General features: G+C 37.3%; 1 long non-coding RNA gene across 2 annotated transcripts in view; it reads right to left on the bottom strand.

Annotated features, from left to right (window-relative positions):
• LOC148649744 (uncharacterized) overlaps positions 1-18,141 on the bottom strand; it is a 265,793-nt gene that overhangs the window by 48,472 nt on the left and 199,180 nt on the right. For both annotated transcript variants that reach the window (XR_015925921.1, XR_015925920.1), the window contains exon 3: positions 8,758-8,858. This is a non-coding gene — a long non-coding RNA (uncharacterized LOC148649744). The remainder of the gene's footprint in view (positions 1-8,757; positions 8,859-18,141) is intronic.

The raw sequence follows: 18,141 nt of genomic DNA on the forward strand, positions 1-18,141 counted from the left end.
TGGCAGGATGAGATCCTTGGATCGCTTAGCTACTAACAACCAACTGAGCTGGCTAGGCTGAATGGCCTCTTCTTGTTTGTAACATTTATGCATTCTGAGATTTTTCTGGAAAGGGAACGCCACACAGGATAGAGGGAAGTGTCTGAGCAAGATGGAAATTCATCTGGAAGGAAAAGAACTCCTCAGAAATACACTCCAAAAAAAGGAATGGATACCTTAAGAACCCTGAGCTGATATGACAGCTGAACCTTGTCAAGCAATACTGAAAAAAAAAAATCAAAGCTAGAAAGAAAATGCCAGAGAAGAGACCTCTAACCCCCCCTCCTCTTCTTCAAGAATAAATTACTTCAGTTTGCACTGAAATAACCGTCATCTCTGGGGCTTTGTACCAGTCAAGGAGGCTCAGTGATGCTCTGCAGAGCCATCAAGGTGGAAACGAGGGCATTCCAGGACATTGCCTAGAACCTGAGACATGCTGATTCAGAAGTTAAAGATGTTACTTGCTGCCTCAGGGATCGATTCTAGTAATGGGATGAAGGGGGGAATTTTTTTAATAACTAACGTTACTAAGCACTGTGAAGGGAAGAAACCATCTTCCTGACAGGAGCGATGTGTGTTCTACCTGTTGGAGTGTATTTTCAAACAAGTGGTGAAAGCGCTACATCCCTACTCTAAAACTAATTAAGGGAAATTGTTCCGTGGGCAGCCAACAATTGGCTGGGACGCAGCAGCTTTCAGGGAAAACAACAAAACAAAACAATTAGAATTATCCTGTGGGAATAAAAGGAAGAGGAGAAGCGGAGGAGACAGACGTGGTCGAGCCTGATGTAGTAATCCAGGACTGAATAAATGCGAGATAACAAGAAGGCTAAGCCCGAGTGAATTAGCTGTATTTCCAGAGCTAAATTAATTAAAGGTAAAGTAGGCTCAGAAGAGAAGCCAGCCGGAGTTATTGGATTTTTGTTTGCAAAGTCTCACTGTAAAGAGTTCTGCTTCTGTCTGAAATGCAGGTTTCTTTTACACCATTTAATAGAAAATAAATGCAAATATGCAAAGCTGCCCTGCCCGTTTGGTGATCCACCCTCCCCAATCTCTGTGCTGGACTGGGCACCTTGCACCCCAACTGATATTCCTAAATTCACATACCGCAAGACACTGCTGCAGATCTGAAAACAAACAAGCTGAAAACATTTGATTATAAGTATACATGTACAATTGTGGAGTGGGAGTGGCAATGAGGACTACACACTCATTTCAGAAAAGAAGATTGGATTTTGTTTTTAGCAACCTCTCAACAGGTCAAGATCTGCTTTTCAATTTGCTCAAATCTCTCTATTCAACTGCAACAGGAAATGTTAACAGCAATTTTCCTGTCTGAGCTTCAAGTAGGATGAATAGTATCACTCAAAAAGTTTGCATCTCAGCTGGAGGAAATCCTGACTGCCTTTCATCAGCTTTGACAATGAAAACTGCTGTAAAGCTGTCATGAGTCTTCAGCAGGAGCCCTGCTGGAGGAGGAGAAATGATGCTCCCTATACCAATATTAGTATAAGGGTTAGAATTATTGTGTTTAGAGGAAAGTACCACATGATGGGCGAACACAATCTTGGCTTCATTTTCAGATGAAGGTGCACCAATCAAGTGACTGCAGGAGACGCAGGCTGGAAGCAAACAGTTTATTTAAATAAATAATTGTGGTTCAAAATTTGAAAAAGGTCCCTTTTCCCTTTAATGGAAACCTGTGGACTTGCATTATCTTAGTCCCTTACCTCTGGAGCACCAGTTATCTCCATTTCTTTTCAGTTCATTGAAATGAAATGGTCTCAAAATAAATTTCCCCTTCTCCTTTGAAAAAAAAAAAACATTGGCGGTCTTTAGTCCTTTGGGGAGTATTTAACATAAACAGCTTGAGCTGGTATGAAGCTCAGTGCATACAGCTCTTTCAATCTCAGGGTTATAATGGCTTTCACAAACATCATCAAAAACCTTGGATTGAAATACTGAGCTCTATTCAATTTCATCCACTCTATTATCTTCTACGTAATGATCTCAGTCAATGTAGCCCAATCCCCCCGCCCCAACCTCAACAAACACACATTATCCCACACAGACAGGCATAAACACACATACTCACACTCACAAGGCACATTTAGAGTCACTTGGGCTTGGTTTCTCAAAGTCACATACACCTGAGATGAGGAGTGTAAAATCCTGGTTCTGGAGAGCCATAATCCAGCAGCTCTTACATGTCACCCTTAAATCATCAGTTTGTAAAGACTTGGAACATATGTGAGTTTTTTCAGTTTAGTAATGCCAGCATTACACTACACAAATTTTCCTAGGATTTTCAGTCGCAGCCTTCATTTACATAACCGTAAGAAAATCAAACTTGATTTTCTCGTAGCAAGTCACAAGTTGTAGGGGTGGGCAGTGAGTCAGATGTGTACTTGTGAGATAATATGCCCATTGTGTTATAGCGCAATACTAATTTGTTTACATATCTGTTTTAAAGGTGTTTATTTTTTAAGATGTTTATTTGTGGAAAACAATGCCTGTGTTGCACTTGTCAAGATGTTTTCATGCTTGTTCTCCATGTTGTTTGTTTAGTTTCCTGTGCTGTTCCTCCTCCGGCTCCTTATTTCCGGTGTGCTCCATGTTGATTGGCTGCCAAAATGAGGCGACCTCGCGGTACACTCTCGGCGCAAAACGAGCTTTGGAACTGTGATGAAAAGTCGTGAGGGAATCGTGTATTCACCCCCTGCGATCCCTAGTCGTATAATTTGACACCCTCTAGGACAGAAAAGGCAGCGAGATTCAGCAACTGTAGTTGTTAAATTTGACATGCTCTCCGACTAGAAGTCGTGTCGAGTCATGTAGTGTGACGCCGGCTTAAGTTGATCTGTTCCTTTGAAGCATAAATGACCAGCTTTGATTCTTGAGAGCTACAGGGTGCTGGGATTTTCATTTCAAGCAATTCCTAAATGAAGGGTGACACGAAAGACCTGCTTGACTGCGCCTCTCTAGGAAACAACCCTTGGACTAGATACATATTCAAAAGTATTGTTAATCCTTAAACAAATACAAATAATACTTTATCACTCATGGACTCTTAACTCATTTTAGTATTTCAAACTCTGATGGAATTACAATCTTTCCCATGTGTGTGTCCTGTCCTAGTGGTAGACCCATCTTGTGCCCTAAGCTTCCAGGACAGGCTTTGGATTCCTGTGACCCTTAACAGGAATAGATGACTTTCTAAAAATGGATAGATGGATGGAATTATTCATTTCTGATAAATAAGTTACATTCAATTAACTTCTGTTAATGGAGCCCTGTTCCCGCAGATGTCTGACTAGCGACATGGTTCAACTGTTGTTTGACAAGGTGAGGTTCAACCAACCAATTCTGTCTCAGCCAATCCCAGGGGCACTAGCCCAGTTTCCAGCAATTAGGAGCTTTCAAAAAGTCATAAAGAAAATATAGATTATAACAGGGAGTATGCCTAGAGTGGACATGGTACTGGCTCTTGAGCCGTTGTTCAAACAGGTATGATTGTTTAGAATGAAGCAATCTGCAAGTAATAATAATAATAATAATAATTGCTTACACTTATATAGCGCTTTTCTGGACACTCCACTCAAAGCGCTTTACAGGTAATGGGGACTCCCCTCCACCACCACCAATGTGCAGCATCCACAGTGAAAGGAAGACTTTGCAAAAAAAATATATATATATAAATGTTTCCAAGACCAATTTCAATTTCAGTTTCCTATTTTAATTGGGGGCATTAGACCACAATAACAAAGGAATGAACCAGGTGCCTCTGCCTTTAAAACATCAGTAGTCCGTGGTTCAAAATATATCTTGCTCCTACAACCTGGCTCCAGTGGCAGTGCGTGCAGTAGAAGATACATTGAGGAAATTAATGTGTATGTAAAGGAATTGTCTGGGGAATAAATAGATGCTCAGATTCTTTGTAACTTTGTCATAAGTTATTTTAACAGCATAAATTGTGCATTATATGTAAATGCTTTAGAAAATAATCATGTTTATAACTAAGGAGAGGTACAGTATATGTAATTGAATAGTCTTTCCAGCTTCTAGGAAAATAAGATGTTGTTTGCTTTAAAAAAAGCAGACTATTTTCTGGATATTATACAGTATGTACAGTATGAAGAGAATCTCTCCTAGTCTCCATGGTGCTAATGGCAACATCTCAAATGCCTGGACTATTGTTGACTCAATCAATCACGATACACACTTACTGTACACCACTCCCCTCTTATGCATGTTTTTGAAAATGTAAAGAAAAAATCCTCTATTTAATTATTTATACAAAATCTGATCTGTATGCCCTGACACATACAGTACTCCATTCGAAGTAAGTACCCATAGCTACACGTTTGCAAGACTTTCAGCTACTAAATATCCCACAATTCCTTTTATGGTCACAGATCACATGCACTAAGATTGCTAAGAAGAATCCCATTTAGCATCTGGTTATATACATCTGCTTATGAACCTGTAACAAAGTAACTCACATCTGTCTGATAATTGAAATGGCCTTAGCAGCACTAATGAACTCAATGGTTCTTATTTTCCCTGTGGGCAAACAGTGGGCAAATTGCCCACTCCACAGCAAATAAATCAGATGGGTAATTTTCCCACTGTGGTTTGCAGGGAAAATCAGAGCCAAGTTTGAATAATGAAAAACGTTCGTAAAGCTTGGTCAAAGATAAGAGACCGTACCCTCATCAGGCTGAGCAATAATTGGTCTGAGCAAAATTAAAAACATACAAAATGCAAAGTCAGTCAACTGAAAAAATCTGTCACCTTATTTTGTTCTCCTTAATGATACTTTGAGAAGTATGCCAAAGTTCTGGTTGTGTTTCAATATTCTGAAAGAATGTGCAAGTGTCTGCCTGGTTCGAAATCTTACATTTCTAGTGTCTGCAAACAATTCTCTGTGCTTTCCAAGTGGTATCACTTGGTCAGCAATGTTCAGTACTTTCTCATACACCTGAAGGGGGGCAACTGTACAAAGCACTAGTGATCTCAATCTTCAATATTCACAAAATTGCAATTTCTCTACAAAGCACATTACAAGTGACAGTGATTAGCATACGTTGACAGTCTCGCCTAGAAAATTTCTACAGAATAAAAAATACTACCCTTTTTGCCTATGTGCTCCATTCAGCAAAGAAAGCAACAAGGAAAATAGCCCTTTTTACCAGATTTCACCTTTCTGCTCTAAAAACATCAATGAGAGAAATTCTTCAGCTGTCTAGCCAAAAAAGCTGGATGTCTGTAACATACAGTATCTATTGTACTAGACAAGTACTCAATTTTCCACTGTTTATTTTTATTTTTTTCACTCTGGTAACATTTAACATCAATGCATTTTTTTAACTCAGTAACCTCATTAAACCTCCCTAGAAACTTCATTACAAAGTGAAATTGCTTTATTCTGCAATAACCTTTTTGCTTTTATAAGTTAAAAATGCCATTCTGCAGTAATGCCTTATACTATTCTGCTGTGTCTACTGCATTATTGCAGGAAAAGTATCAGACACACTTTATAATGAAATATCCTCTCGCAGTAATAAACAAAGAGCAATTCCCTTCAACCTGTATCATACAATTCCAAATTCTAAATAATGCGTAAAAAGGGAGCTTATGAAACACTGTTAACAAATACATACATTTCAATGAAAATGTGTGCTATTAACTATTAATTACAGCATTAGCGTAGCACGGCACAGTACAACATATCATTACAGTGTCATTGCATGGTCTGTTAATCTCCATAAACAGTCAATTGGCTTTTGACCTTTGCTCTTTGAGGTATTCCTTCTCAAAAAGAAATGTATCAATGTCTAGAAAGATGTTTGGACTGATTTACCCCCTCCTCCCCTCCCCAGAAAAAAGGCCAAAAAACAGGGGGAGTCTAGAGAGATGGGAAATTCAAATGTACTGCAAGATGCTTTGAGATAAGAGAAAAATAAAAAACTTCCTTGTGTTGTTCCGAAGCACACACACTTGCTTAGGATGATTGTTCAAACCATCTGCCTCCAATTAACAGATTCCATCAAGTCCAGGATATTTCAACCTTGCTCTGCCACTGATCTGGTGCTCTGTCATTCAGCATTACTAACCTGCATCTCAGAAGAGCGAGTAGCCTGTTGCTTCCACCAAAACAACGCCTCAGTGGACTGCTTGACTGTGCCTCTCTAGGAAACAACCCTTAGAATAGATACATTTTCAAAATTATCCATAAAAAAAAATTAAATAAAAGGTGAATCTGTGTTCAGGGTTCTTTCAACACACTACTCATTAATTTCTCCTATCCTATCACAATCCAATTGCTTAAGATACTGTACCAAGGACAAATAACCTTGCACTCATTTAATCTTGGTTCAGTGCTCTACATAAATATCAGGATTTAGCTTTTGTTTACTCCCAACTGCTAATGAACAGCTTAATTATGATGTGCTTTTTAGTATGTTTAAAAAATGCAAGGCGCAGAGCACATCAAAGCTACTCTAGAGCCACACTACATTGATCCTGCTTGGTCATTTTAAAACACTCAGAGTAAGATTAGGCATTTTACCACTGAACGAGGAAAAGGCTCTGTTATTTTGGTGCTGATGATGAATTAATCATTAAGATAACTTCAGACTGATTTTTTAATAAAAACTTCTATTGTGTCTGTTGGATTTTTGCAGAGCTGGAATGAAAACAAAAGAAAATATGCTCCTCATGTGTTATATGGACCACTAGACTAATCTGGACTAGTTACTGTAACGGCAACATATTGTATTCAATACTTTACTCAATGGAAGAAAAGTGATTCCCAGGCACATAAATACTGGGCAGTTATGATGACTGACAGCACAGGATAGCATTATTGATACCTATCAATCAAGATATTATGGCCCCGAGGTACACATTGTGATAAGTTATCAAAGTACAAAGCAGATGCTAATGCACATATTCTCCAAATGCACTCTAGTGCCAGTATGACACTGCAGCACTGAAGGCACCACTTCCTTAGTCACCCTTACATTTCTAAGTTACGTGCTAACCATCATCAGGCATCCAGAAAAGTGATGGTTCAAGCAGAAGATTTAGTTTTTAATCTATTCACATAGAGTGCCGGAGTACCTGCTGTCATGGCTGAAAAATTAGCTTTTTTTCCACACAGCTGACACCAGCCTGCCAGGCAGTCTAACTGCTTGTCAATTAAGATAGATAGCATCTGATTTAACGTCATGTCAGACTTTTTAAAAAGACGTTTAGGTCCTGAATTTCTTTGATGCAATCTGGCGTTTCAGCTGTATATGGCATGGGATCAGTTACAATACTTGCTGAAGAGCCTTCAGGCACAATGAAATTGGAAATACAGTCCTCCCTCTATATGAAGTACACCCGGGTCTGGGCAGTGATCAATTCTGCATTACCTTTGGAAAAGTGATAATAAAATGGTCAACCATACAATGTTGCCAAAAAGTGCAAATATGCAAGGCAAGCTTGATAAACAGGGGTATCATAAATAGTGACAAATGTACTGCTATGAAAAATCTTCAGACTTCAACAAACTGCTTTGGACAAATCTAGATTTGTCCAATTTCAGCAAACCAAGACAAACACGCTATCAGGCACAAAAACATTCCTCTGGTTTTTGTAATAACTTGTAAATGTATGGTTTAATGTTTCTGTTAAGTTTATAGCAATAAAAACAATGGGAGACATTAGGGGATATTCACTGTATAAAATATAGCCCTGTTAACATTGTTTGCTTTCTGCAGGGGATTCAAAATTCCACTCTGACACTGCAGAAATGATATTTCAAGGGAGTACTGATTTATGCTGATGGCATAACAACCTGCCACACACTTTTCTGCAAAACATACAGGATACTATTATCTTCTAAAATAGATAAGTGACACCTTCAAAACAAAATACGCAAAAGATAATGACAATAAAAATCCTAAGACATCCAAGTACAGACAATACATTTCCTGTCCTTCCATCAACACTTCAGTCTGTAAAATTCAGTTACTGCACTCATGTTTTGAACAGGTATTTCCTATAAATCTTCATATGAATTGATAGGTGATAAGTAAGGTCATTTAAAAATACTATTTTTTTTAATAATATGCTGTATATGGCTGAGTGTTGACCTGAAGGAGGAAGTAGCTGAGAAGCACATAATGTGGTTTTGTTAGTTACTGGAGACCTTGATTTATCAAAAACAAAATATCAAATTGCAAGAGTCTAGACTGTGGTTCACCTGCACTTTCTATTTTCTGCCAATCTTAAAATCAGTAAAGGAATTGAAGAACTGTCTACATCATATGACCCTTCATTTTAGTTAAGAGTGGCAGACAAAAGGGGAAGAATTTTCTACCTAGAAAATGTACGTATGCCTTGAAATTACTTTGGCACAACAGATAAATAGAGGATTCTATTCATTTGTAAAAAGGAGGGAGAATGTGCCTTAATTTATCAGCTTTTACACACAAATTTCAACAAAGTGAACACACTGGACTGCTGGAGATATAGGAGAGGTCCAGGCTATGAGTCCTGTTCATATTCTGTGAACTCAATAAGATCGAGCAAAACAACTGGAGATGCATTCCTTTTACAAGATCTACCATCACCATGGTTGTTTCTTCCCAGCACTCAGAATTCGGGGGGTTCACTTTCATCTATCAAACTGAAGTTGACATGCTAAATTAAGAGAACATAGCTTACTCAGTTTCATCTTTCATGCTCCAAGGAACTCCGGAGGATGTTGGTTAGAGGGTGGCTTTCTTGTGCTCTGTGCACCCCAGAGAATACTGCCAAGCAGGAGCCTGGAAGACAATAGAAGCCTTGCTCAATTCAAAATAGGGTCTACCCAGCTTCATAAATATAGCAACACCCACTGTCTCCTTATCATCAGGACTGAGACTTGGATTCATGAAGATACTGTTCTCGGTGTGTTGGTTGTCCGTAGTGTCCGACGATGACGGTTTTACATTGTGCAGTTCATCTGTTTGGAAGATGAGCTGCACGGAGAAACCTGTGCCGGAGAGCTTTTTGAAGTGAGAAAGCCGTTGCACTGGGGCAGTCCCACTCTCTCGACCTCAGAAGTCTGGGTCCAGCGGTACAAGTAGTCATCACGACTGGAGACTTCCTTGGTTGCAGTGGATGGCCATGATACCTCTCTGTGCTTTGTCATGCCTTTCACTTTCCACAAAGCTCATGAAGATACTACAAATGTTTTAAATGGTTTGCCAGCAAGAGACTGAATTGAGCTTAAAAATCTAATTTCCTAGAGTGCACTTGGTGAGTTAGGACTGGTTGTCCTAATTCTCTTTCGATTAGTTTTACCAAACTGATCGATATCATGACTTTTGACTTTTGTATAAGTTTTGAGTTTTGAGTTCTGTCTTCTGTGCACCACATGCTGGTGAGCAAGACTGAAATTAAAATCTTACTGCTTACCTTAATGGCATTTATAGGCTTCGACACATTACCTACTGTACCATATCTGACCAGTCTCTACACCCCCTAGTCAATGCTTTCAGGACACAGAAGAGCAGCTAAGCAAGGTCAGTGTGTAAGTGTGTTTTATTTAACTAAACATTTAAGTGAAATGCAAACATATTTACACACAAGAATGTATTATATCATTCACACCCCATCCCCTGGGACTATTACAGCTATAGCATTATAGTTAAGTAGAGGGATTTAGTTCAATTTAATCCAAACTTCAACAAGCTAAATCCAATAGCTATACCCAAAGATATAGAGCCAAGATCTGAGATTTCTTATTGACATAAAAAGGACTTTTTATTACATTGCATCTATTGCACAGGGCTATGTCACTCCCTCCCACTATCTCACAACAGAAATAACATAACGTCTTTCCATGGGAAGCAAGGGTAATAGGATCAGAACACAACATTTCATACCTCCAACAAATCAAAAGATTTTTGAGTGGTGTGATTTTATTTAAGGAAAATACCCAAACAATAAATTGTGTGTCCTTAGATATGCATTATATAAATCTTAAATCTCCACATCAGTTTAGTATTTACCTTGAAGATTTCTCAAACTAGAGCTGTAAAGAGCCCAACCTAATACTAATTTTATTAATAAGATAGTGTATAAAATGTATATATGAAAGGCAATGCCAAAAATATTTATTATACACAACAATGATTGTCTTCAAGATGAGTATAACTCTAGTTAAGTCCCTCCAGAGGTGTACTATTGCAAATTGTGAAGAGGCTCCAACACTCAAATGCGTGACAAAAACCAACCATTCAAACAACTTTCAAATTCCTTGTGGAATCTGAAAACAACATTTTTATAAGAACTTTTCTTGAGACACAGCAAAAGTACAAAGCTAAAGTTTCTGAGCAGCTTCACAAACTAAGCAAAGATTGTTTAACTATGTTTGTCATAGATAGCCTTCTAGGTTTGCTGAACACCCAATCACTCTAGCAAGTGGCATACAATGTGAGGAGCAAACACTTATAGTACATTTTCACATGAATTATATTACTGTTTTGATAAGATGTAAAACTTATATTGATCATTCAGGAGCCCAATGAAGATATTGTCATTGAGTTTCTAACCAGAGTTCTTTGCACTTTACAGTTTTGATAGATGGGACTGTACTGTTAACTACTGTTGAGTCTCTGATGAAAAGAAGAGTCGTTTTATAAGTGTTAATCACTGTTGTTGAAAGATGAAACCTGTTCTTTTAGTGCCAAACCAAACCCCGGCTACTCAGCATGATTAACCACTTAAATCCACAGGTGATCCCATTATATACAGTAAGTCTTTCTTGAAATCCCCAAACTCAAAATTAAGGCCATTTAAGGTTTTACAGTTTCAGGCTTGACTGGATCTTTAAGAAAAAATACAAAGCTACCTGAATTCAAAATGCTTTGCGTTTTGAAAATACGATATAGAACGATTTTGGACAAGTGTATGGAAAGCCTTAAATAAAGCATCACTATTAAATGCTACGTACTGTATACATACAGTGGGTGAAATGGAAATTTTATCATTCTGTAGCTTTCCTTATACTAGACTTCAGGAAAAAAAATCTTAAAAGAGAATTTGTGGAAAAAGGGTTATATGTTTATAAACAGGTACTGTATAATGTGATTATACTATTAATCACATCACATTATCCTAAATGCAACTACAATTTCCCCCAGAGAAACATCTAAGAACTGCTTTGTTGAAGCATTGCAGCATTAATATACCATACGAAAATGAAGGAACTATATAAGAAACCTCTAAATAGCATTATGTTCTTATTAAGAAAGCTATTCACATTACGACTATAAAGAACATGTACCAAACAGCAAATAGCCTAGCTCATCACCAACAACCAGAAATCTTTAATTCAGTTGTCCCTATCTTTATACCACCTTCACCTACTATTGAATCAGAAACTTAAATTGAGCCTTGTATTATTCGGTACACGTACATCACGCCTGCTTAATTTCAACATTTTGGATTTTTGCAGTGCTGACACAGGAGTGCATTAGGAAAGTGAAGAACCTTGACTATTGCAAGAAGCATGTTTTTCCTTTGTATGTAATAATAAAACTGTTTTTAAATATGTCATTTTACCTATTACCAGACAGATAGGTATAAAAATACTAACGTCACTTCAAGCACCATTAGAAATATTTGAATATACATTCCAATGATCCTCTGAGTATACTTTATACAGTATTTATTTTTTTCATATCACATTTCAGTGGTGACTAAACTGCATTCTGTCCAGCATTAGGTACTCTTATTTCATTTTCTAGAAAGCACAGTACATTTGTGGATCCAAATTAATTCTCTGCTTAATCTCCCATTTAAATCCTAGTATCTGATACTATCAAACACTCCTCTGCACATTCTGCTAATTAGATCTTCTCAGCCAGATGATTTCTTTAATGGGTGATAAGCTCTTTTTTTCACAGATCTGACAGTGTGGGTAGAAACTAAAAGTGTAAATGTCAGAACTTGATATTAAGAAACTGATTCCTGAAAGTACTTTCATCCATCTAGTCACACAAATAATTGAGTTCGTTGTCTGTGATGTCTACAAAAGTTTCACAGAAATGTAGGACAACACCAAAAACCATATATGTCCATAGCTAACATGTAGTAACATAACATTACACAGAAAAGTTTTCAAAGAACAAAAAAACAAATACAAAATTAGACAAATATAAAATATGAAAACTTTGCACATATGGAGCATTGCCCACTCCATTCATCAATCTTTGGAAAAGAAAGGAACAGATACATATTAGATATTTCCCTAAATCATTTCAAAAGCGGGGTTATGATGTTTCTGGCATTTGACATTGTACTGGAAGCTAAATGATAAGAAACTGGGAATACTAACAAAGCTCTTGAGTGAGCTTACCTAAAATAGATTACTATACATTTGCAGAAAGTATACATATGGCAAGTCCACTGCTCAAGACAGTGCTATATACTTACGACAACATCTGAAGTAAGACAATGGTGATAGCTTATCATTTATCCTGCTTATCTTGTCTCTCATACTGACTGTATATGCCTCTTGATGTAGACAGGATTTAAAGCACAACATCTGAAATTCAGATATTACATACACTTGAGAAAGAATGCACAACAGACTACAATATTTATACAAAACAAGTTATGTCTTTTAATATATCTTATCAAAATTCTGTTTTCAAAAAATCTAAATCATCTTTCAAAGCATATGACCAGATGCAGCTTTCCTGAAAAGATATTTCATTGCATTTTGACACATTTGTTTTGCTTAGAATAAATAAGCATTTTACTCAACTTGTGCCTGTCACGCTGAAATGAAATAGCTGATATATACTTCAAAATAGTGAGGCAACTGAGAAAATTTAAAATATAATCAGACTTATATGAAGATCCTCCTCCAGTCTGTGGGAGGATTTTAACCTGCTTGAAATGTTAAATAATGTTTCTGAAGACATTTTTTCTTTACAGCATTTAATGGAAACATTGTCCTTGTAACATTTTTTAAATCCATTTCACCATTCATTGATGAAATTTAAATAAAGACTTAGCTCAAAAACACATGCTAAAATAAACCATATAAACGGTAATCCATTTCTATACTTTGTGTTTCACATATGCTAGGGAATCAGCATTTAATTTTGTTTTCTCATTTTGTTCAGTTATGCTTAATAGCTCCCTGGAATTTGTGTTTAGGCTGCCAGTCTTTTTTTCCCTAGTAAACCTCTATGGAGATCATCTGATTAGGTTGTCTATTACAGCTTCAGCTTTTCATGAGAGAAAATTACAGCTAACACACTGCCATCAGTGTAGGGCCATTATCCAGGCACATCATTTCCATGTTTTGTGCTACTTTAAATTAGATTGTACCTAGCAGTGACTTTTAGAACTGAATGCAGTCTTTGCCAAGAAACGACAGGCATTAGTACTAGGTTTGTGGAAATTGAAAAAATGCAATCAGTTCATACGGTAGATACCAGGGACAGTAAACAGATTTAATCAAATTTAAATATACATATTTGGAACCTTGCTTCTCTGCTTAGTTTAAGTTTTGTATTTGTCTCCAAAGTTTCTTCCAAACGCATACTATTTTATGGAAATATTTCCACAGTATCCCTTGCAAATGACCTTTGCTTATTACTTTATATTGGGAGTCGGTTAGCTCTGGTTGCATAATGGTTTAGTCCAGTTCAGTCTTGATGGGTAGAGAGGGCATTACCATTGCACATTTCGTGACGAGAATGTCCAAAAATCTGATGCCCACAACAGCAGAGCTATCAAACAGCAAAGTTATCTTAACTGGATAGCTGGCAACTTTTCTTGCTATTTCACTTCACATTCTTGTCCATGAAAAACAAATGTAAATTACATAATTCCCAATACTACACACTCCAGATTTGCTCAACGTTGTGAGAATTAGTCAGTTTTAAAAGAGCTGTCAGAAGCACAACGTGTCTTTTTTTATTCTGAGTCATCTCTAAACTCTTCAAAGAGCTATCTGATTTTCATCCAGTGATCGAAAATTACCCTCACCTTATACTCTGCACAAACCATGATTCACAAAGGGGAGAATGAATAATGCAGAGTGCTTGGGAGGTCAGTCTATTTCACTGTTCTTCAGTCCTACTTCTAAATATTCACTCATAGGCTTGGCAAAAACAGACTATTAATTTACTCAGTGAGGCTACTTTATAAGAGCTTGTATACTTGATTTGGTACCACCCTGAAACAGAGACGTAAATTTGCTTGATAATGTACTGACATTATAACTAAGCTCAGAAAAGCTGGTGCAGCAGCCCAATTGCATCTGTCAAGGTTCTGGCAACTACTGGGTCATTACAGATCAGGTGTCTGCTCTGTAGTGGGGCTGCTGGTGCAGAATGGCTGCTGCGCATAACCAGTGTGGGGTTTTATACTACACTAGTGAATGTAGTGGGTTCCCTCCTACCTGTATAGTACTGACACTTTGGAGTAAAAGAGATAAATTCAGTAAAGTTGCTTGCCCAAGTGAATGTTGTGCTCTCATTAATGCAGGGAGGGGGAGCTGGGTTTGAGATGATGTCACTAGCCGACTGTGACCGGGATTCACCAAATGGTGGCGTATAATTGGCTGAACCCCATCGACAGTAAGATGGGAATAGTCGGCCAGGGCTGTCTCGGCTCTCAGCAGCACAGTGACCCCTGCAGCCCTTCAGGCAATAGCAGACATGTGATGCTGTTGATGAGGGACACTCCTCTCATCCGAGGGGAGCTGAAACTTTTCCACAGGAGCTGTGTATCCTGTCACGTGTGAGATGTAAGATGAATGGTCTCAGGTTGGTGGAGTCTTTCTACACTTACTCATTCTCTCCTGTGTGAAGTCACTGCATTAAAATTGTTAAGGTAGCATCTCATTTTTTTTAAAGTTGCATCAGGACACCTCAAAGAAAATTACAGTGAGATACAGCTCATTTTATGACATAACAATGCAGTAGGGGTGAATAACATGTCATGGGGGAACTATTTTTTTATTTTAAAGAGTACATCTAACTCAGCCATTTCTTAATTTCTTTCAATTGCCACCAATATGAACCATTAATTCATCACCCATATATGTTGTTCATTTCCCCTATCAAGCGGAGTGGCACAGGACATTTTAAACAATCACAAGGCATGTTCCTAGGGCCTAGCTGTTGGTGTCATTTCTACTTCAGCCAAAATACACGAGAAGTTAATAAACATTAAAACATAGGTTAAATCAGTCTATGAAATCTGTTACAATGTGGAAACATTTGGTTTACAGCTCATTTAAATTAATTTTAAGTTTTCAATTTGACAAAAAAAAAATGAAGAACTGGGTACTGATGTCTAGCATGGTGATTGATTTCAAGTGTCTATCAAGTGTGATGCACATCAAAAAGTTTTTGGAGTGCACTATAATTGTGCTGTCATGCATTAATTACTGTGCAGAGTCTGTAATGATTAATGAAACTATAATTAAATTCAGTTAATATATTAGGATAAACATTGACCTTAATTTATTTGATAAGCTATGCATTGTTCAAAGATATTCGCTTCCGTTTCGATCTCCCAGAGATAATGGTGTTTAAAATTAAGAATGAATGCTCATAATAATTTAAATTGTTTCCTTAAAACCCAAATGTTAAATAGTAATTACATCCTAATTCAAATATCACATATACTTGGAGATTTTAATTAAAATCTGAAGCTGATTAAAACATTTAAGTAGCGATAGTGCTGCTTTTTGAAAAATGAAGATATAGTACTGTATATACAGTATATCATCTTAAAACCCTTTCTCTTCTAAAAATAGATCATGAGTGGCACTTAAAAGTGATAAGAAGCAGCAGCTTAAGTTGGGTTTTTGATTGAAATGATGCAAAAAGTGCAGGGAAAGCAGGTCTGAAAAAACTCTTATCATTAGAAGGGTGAAAGGATTGATCGATTCAAGGATCTCATCAGCTTCTGTAAAGGTCCCAGAGTGAAGCCTTCCACAACATTACTTGGCCAATTACCCAACAATTTTGTGTAAAGATTCTAATGCTCTTCGTGGAGATTATTTCTGTTTGCATCTTCTGTTTCTGGTGTACATGCTGAAGGACTTGGACTTGGACTGATTTTATAAACAGCTTTCAAAATTTCAGATATTTTTAATGAACTATTGGCAATCTTCTTTGTACTGGGTAACAGAAATTAAGCATGTTTGATTCCTGCATGTTTCCAGCAGCCTTCTTCACAGCTCTTAAATGTCCTACTGTATAGCATTGATACAGAAATGTTAAAACTAAAGACATTTTAAGACATTTAAATATCTCTTATTTGAAACATCAGATGAAACACACGGTCCTCTTTGTAGCTAACTTGTTGTTCTTCCAGTATTTTATACAGTATATTTTAATGGGGAACCGCAATTTTCATATTTTGGGGTTAGAAAGAATCAGCAGTGATGAATACATTTCAAACCGCAGTAACAGTAAAATTACTTGTAACACCTCCAATTTACACCACAAAATAGACTAAATTTCCTGGTATTTACAGCACCATGTTCTGCGATTCAGAATGACCCGATAAAACTTCCAGTGTCTGTGTGGCCCTATGACATTGTAAATAAACCGGCTTGTGAATACAACTCTTTTAATCCAATAGACGTAATGCTTTCAACATGGTTTGCCAACAGATACTACTGTTAACTCTGAATGCAGATCACATTGGAACATTTCTGCTGCACAACCTGTATTTATATGCTCATACATCACATTCCATTAATCTTTATGGAGGCTTTTGAGGAGGAAGATCCGCTTCATGTTGCATTTTGTGGGAACTCGAATGCAAGTTTGCCTCAACATGGCGACTTACAGTACTTTCACAAAGTTCGTGATCTTGTGCTTAATTTGAATTTTAAAATTTTAATGTCCACGTCAATGAATTTATTTTGTTACTGAGATTTGATAACCGGCCTGAGAAATTGGGACTGCACTTCCCCTTTACATCTCATGTTATTGCCTGTGATGGATTTCCTGCAAATGTAATTCTTTGTGTCTGTCCAATAGCCAAGAACTCGTAAAGTGGGAACACAAGCTTGTTTGCACAAAGATAAGTCTCCAGTATAATTCCTAAAGGAAAAAAAAAACAGGATAATTTGCAAATATCTATTCACAGACTTCACCAACTATGAGGACAGTTTTAATGCTTGTGACGTGATGGAAACAAGCATCGCCTCAGTGTCCTGAGAGGTGGCCCACAGCTGATAGTGATAATGTGTCTCCTCATTTCTGGCACCAAAAGAAAGGTGAAGAAGCACACAGTTCTATCGCCATGGTTAGGAAACCTTATTTTGTCATTTTCTTCAGAGACTTAAAGAAGATTTTTTGGAATTAGCTCCAGCGGTTAGATGCACTTCACTGTAATGTAGATATGAAGGCAGAACCTAAGGGTATGAGGCCATGAAATTAGAGTGAATTGAAGGGTGTCAAAGAAAATGGTTGAAAGCCACAACCATCGTAAACATCAATTTGTGTGAAGAATCCTCACTTAACCCAACTCTCAAATATGTAATGCAACATCATAAGGCAGTCTATAGCAAAGAGCTTCTGTGTGTGGTGCATTACTTTTCCCAACTTTTCCTCTTCACAAAGCATACAAAGCATTAACTTCAATGCTAAATCTGAACTTTTTATTTCAAAAGAAACCGAAATTGTAAAGCAATACTTGTCTAAAATCAGAATCTGTGATTTTGTCCCAAAAGGGGTGGTAATGTCAGTGTTCAGAGAAAGCTGTGTGAATAAGAATGCTTGGGGGGGTTAAGAATATATCTTTTGCTATTTTTCTTTTGAAAATAATAGCCCCAGGAGCCCAGTGTCACCCAACACAACCAATGCATCAACTTTGAAATTATGCTTCTGCATGTTAGTTTAGCTTCTGAGAAGTGAAAATTGATTCTGCTACAAGTGAATAACACATAATAATAGGGTGCTGTGAAAGGAGCGTGTGATTGTCAGGACAATCAAGCACAATTTCCTTCCAGTTTTCATAAACGTCAATGGCTGGTTATTTATTTATTTTACTGTACTACTGCTTACATTTCATCAG

The sequence above is a fragment of the Lepisosteus platostomus genome, chromosome 13 (assembly GCF_059453375.1).
Source record: "Lepisosteus platostomus isolate fLepPlt1 chromosome 13, fLepPlt1.hap1, whole genome shotgun sequence".
Lineage (NCBI taxonomy): Eukaryota > Metazoa > Chordata > Actinopteri > Semionotiformes > Lepisosteidae > Lepisosteus > Lepisosteus platostomus.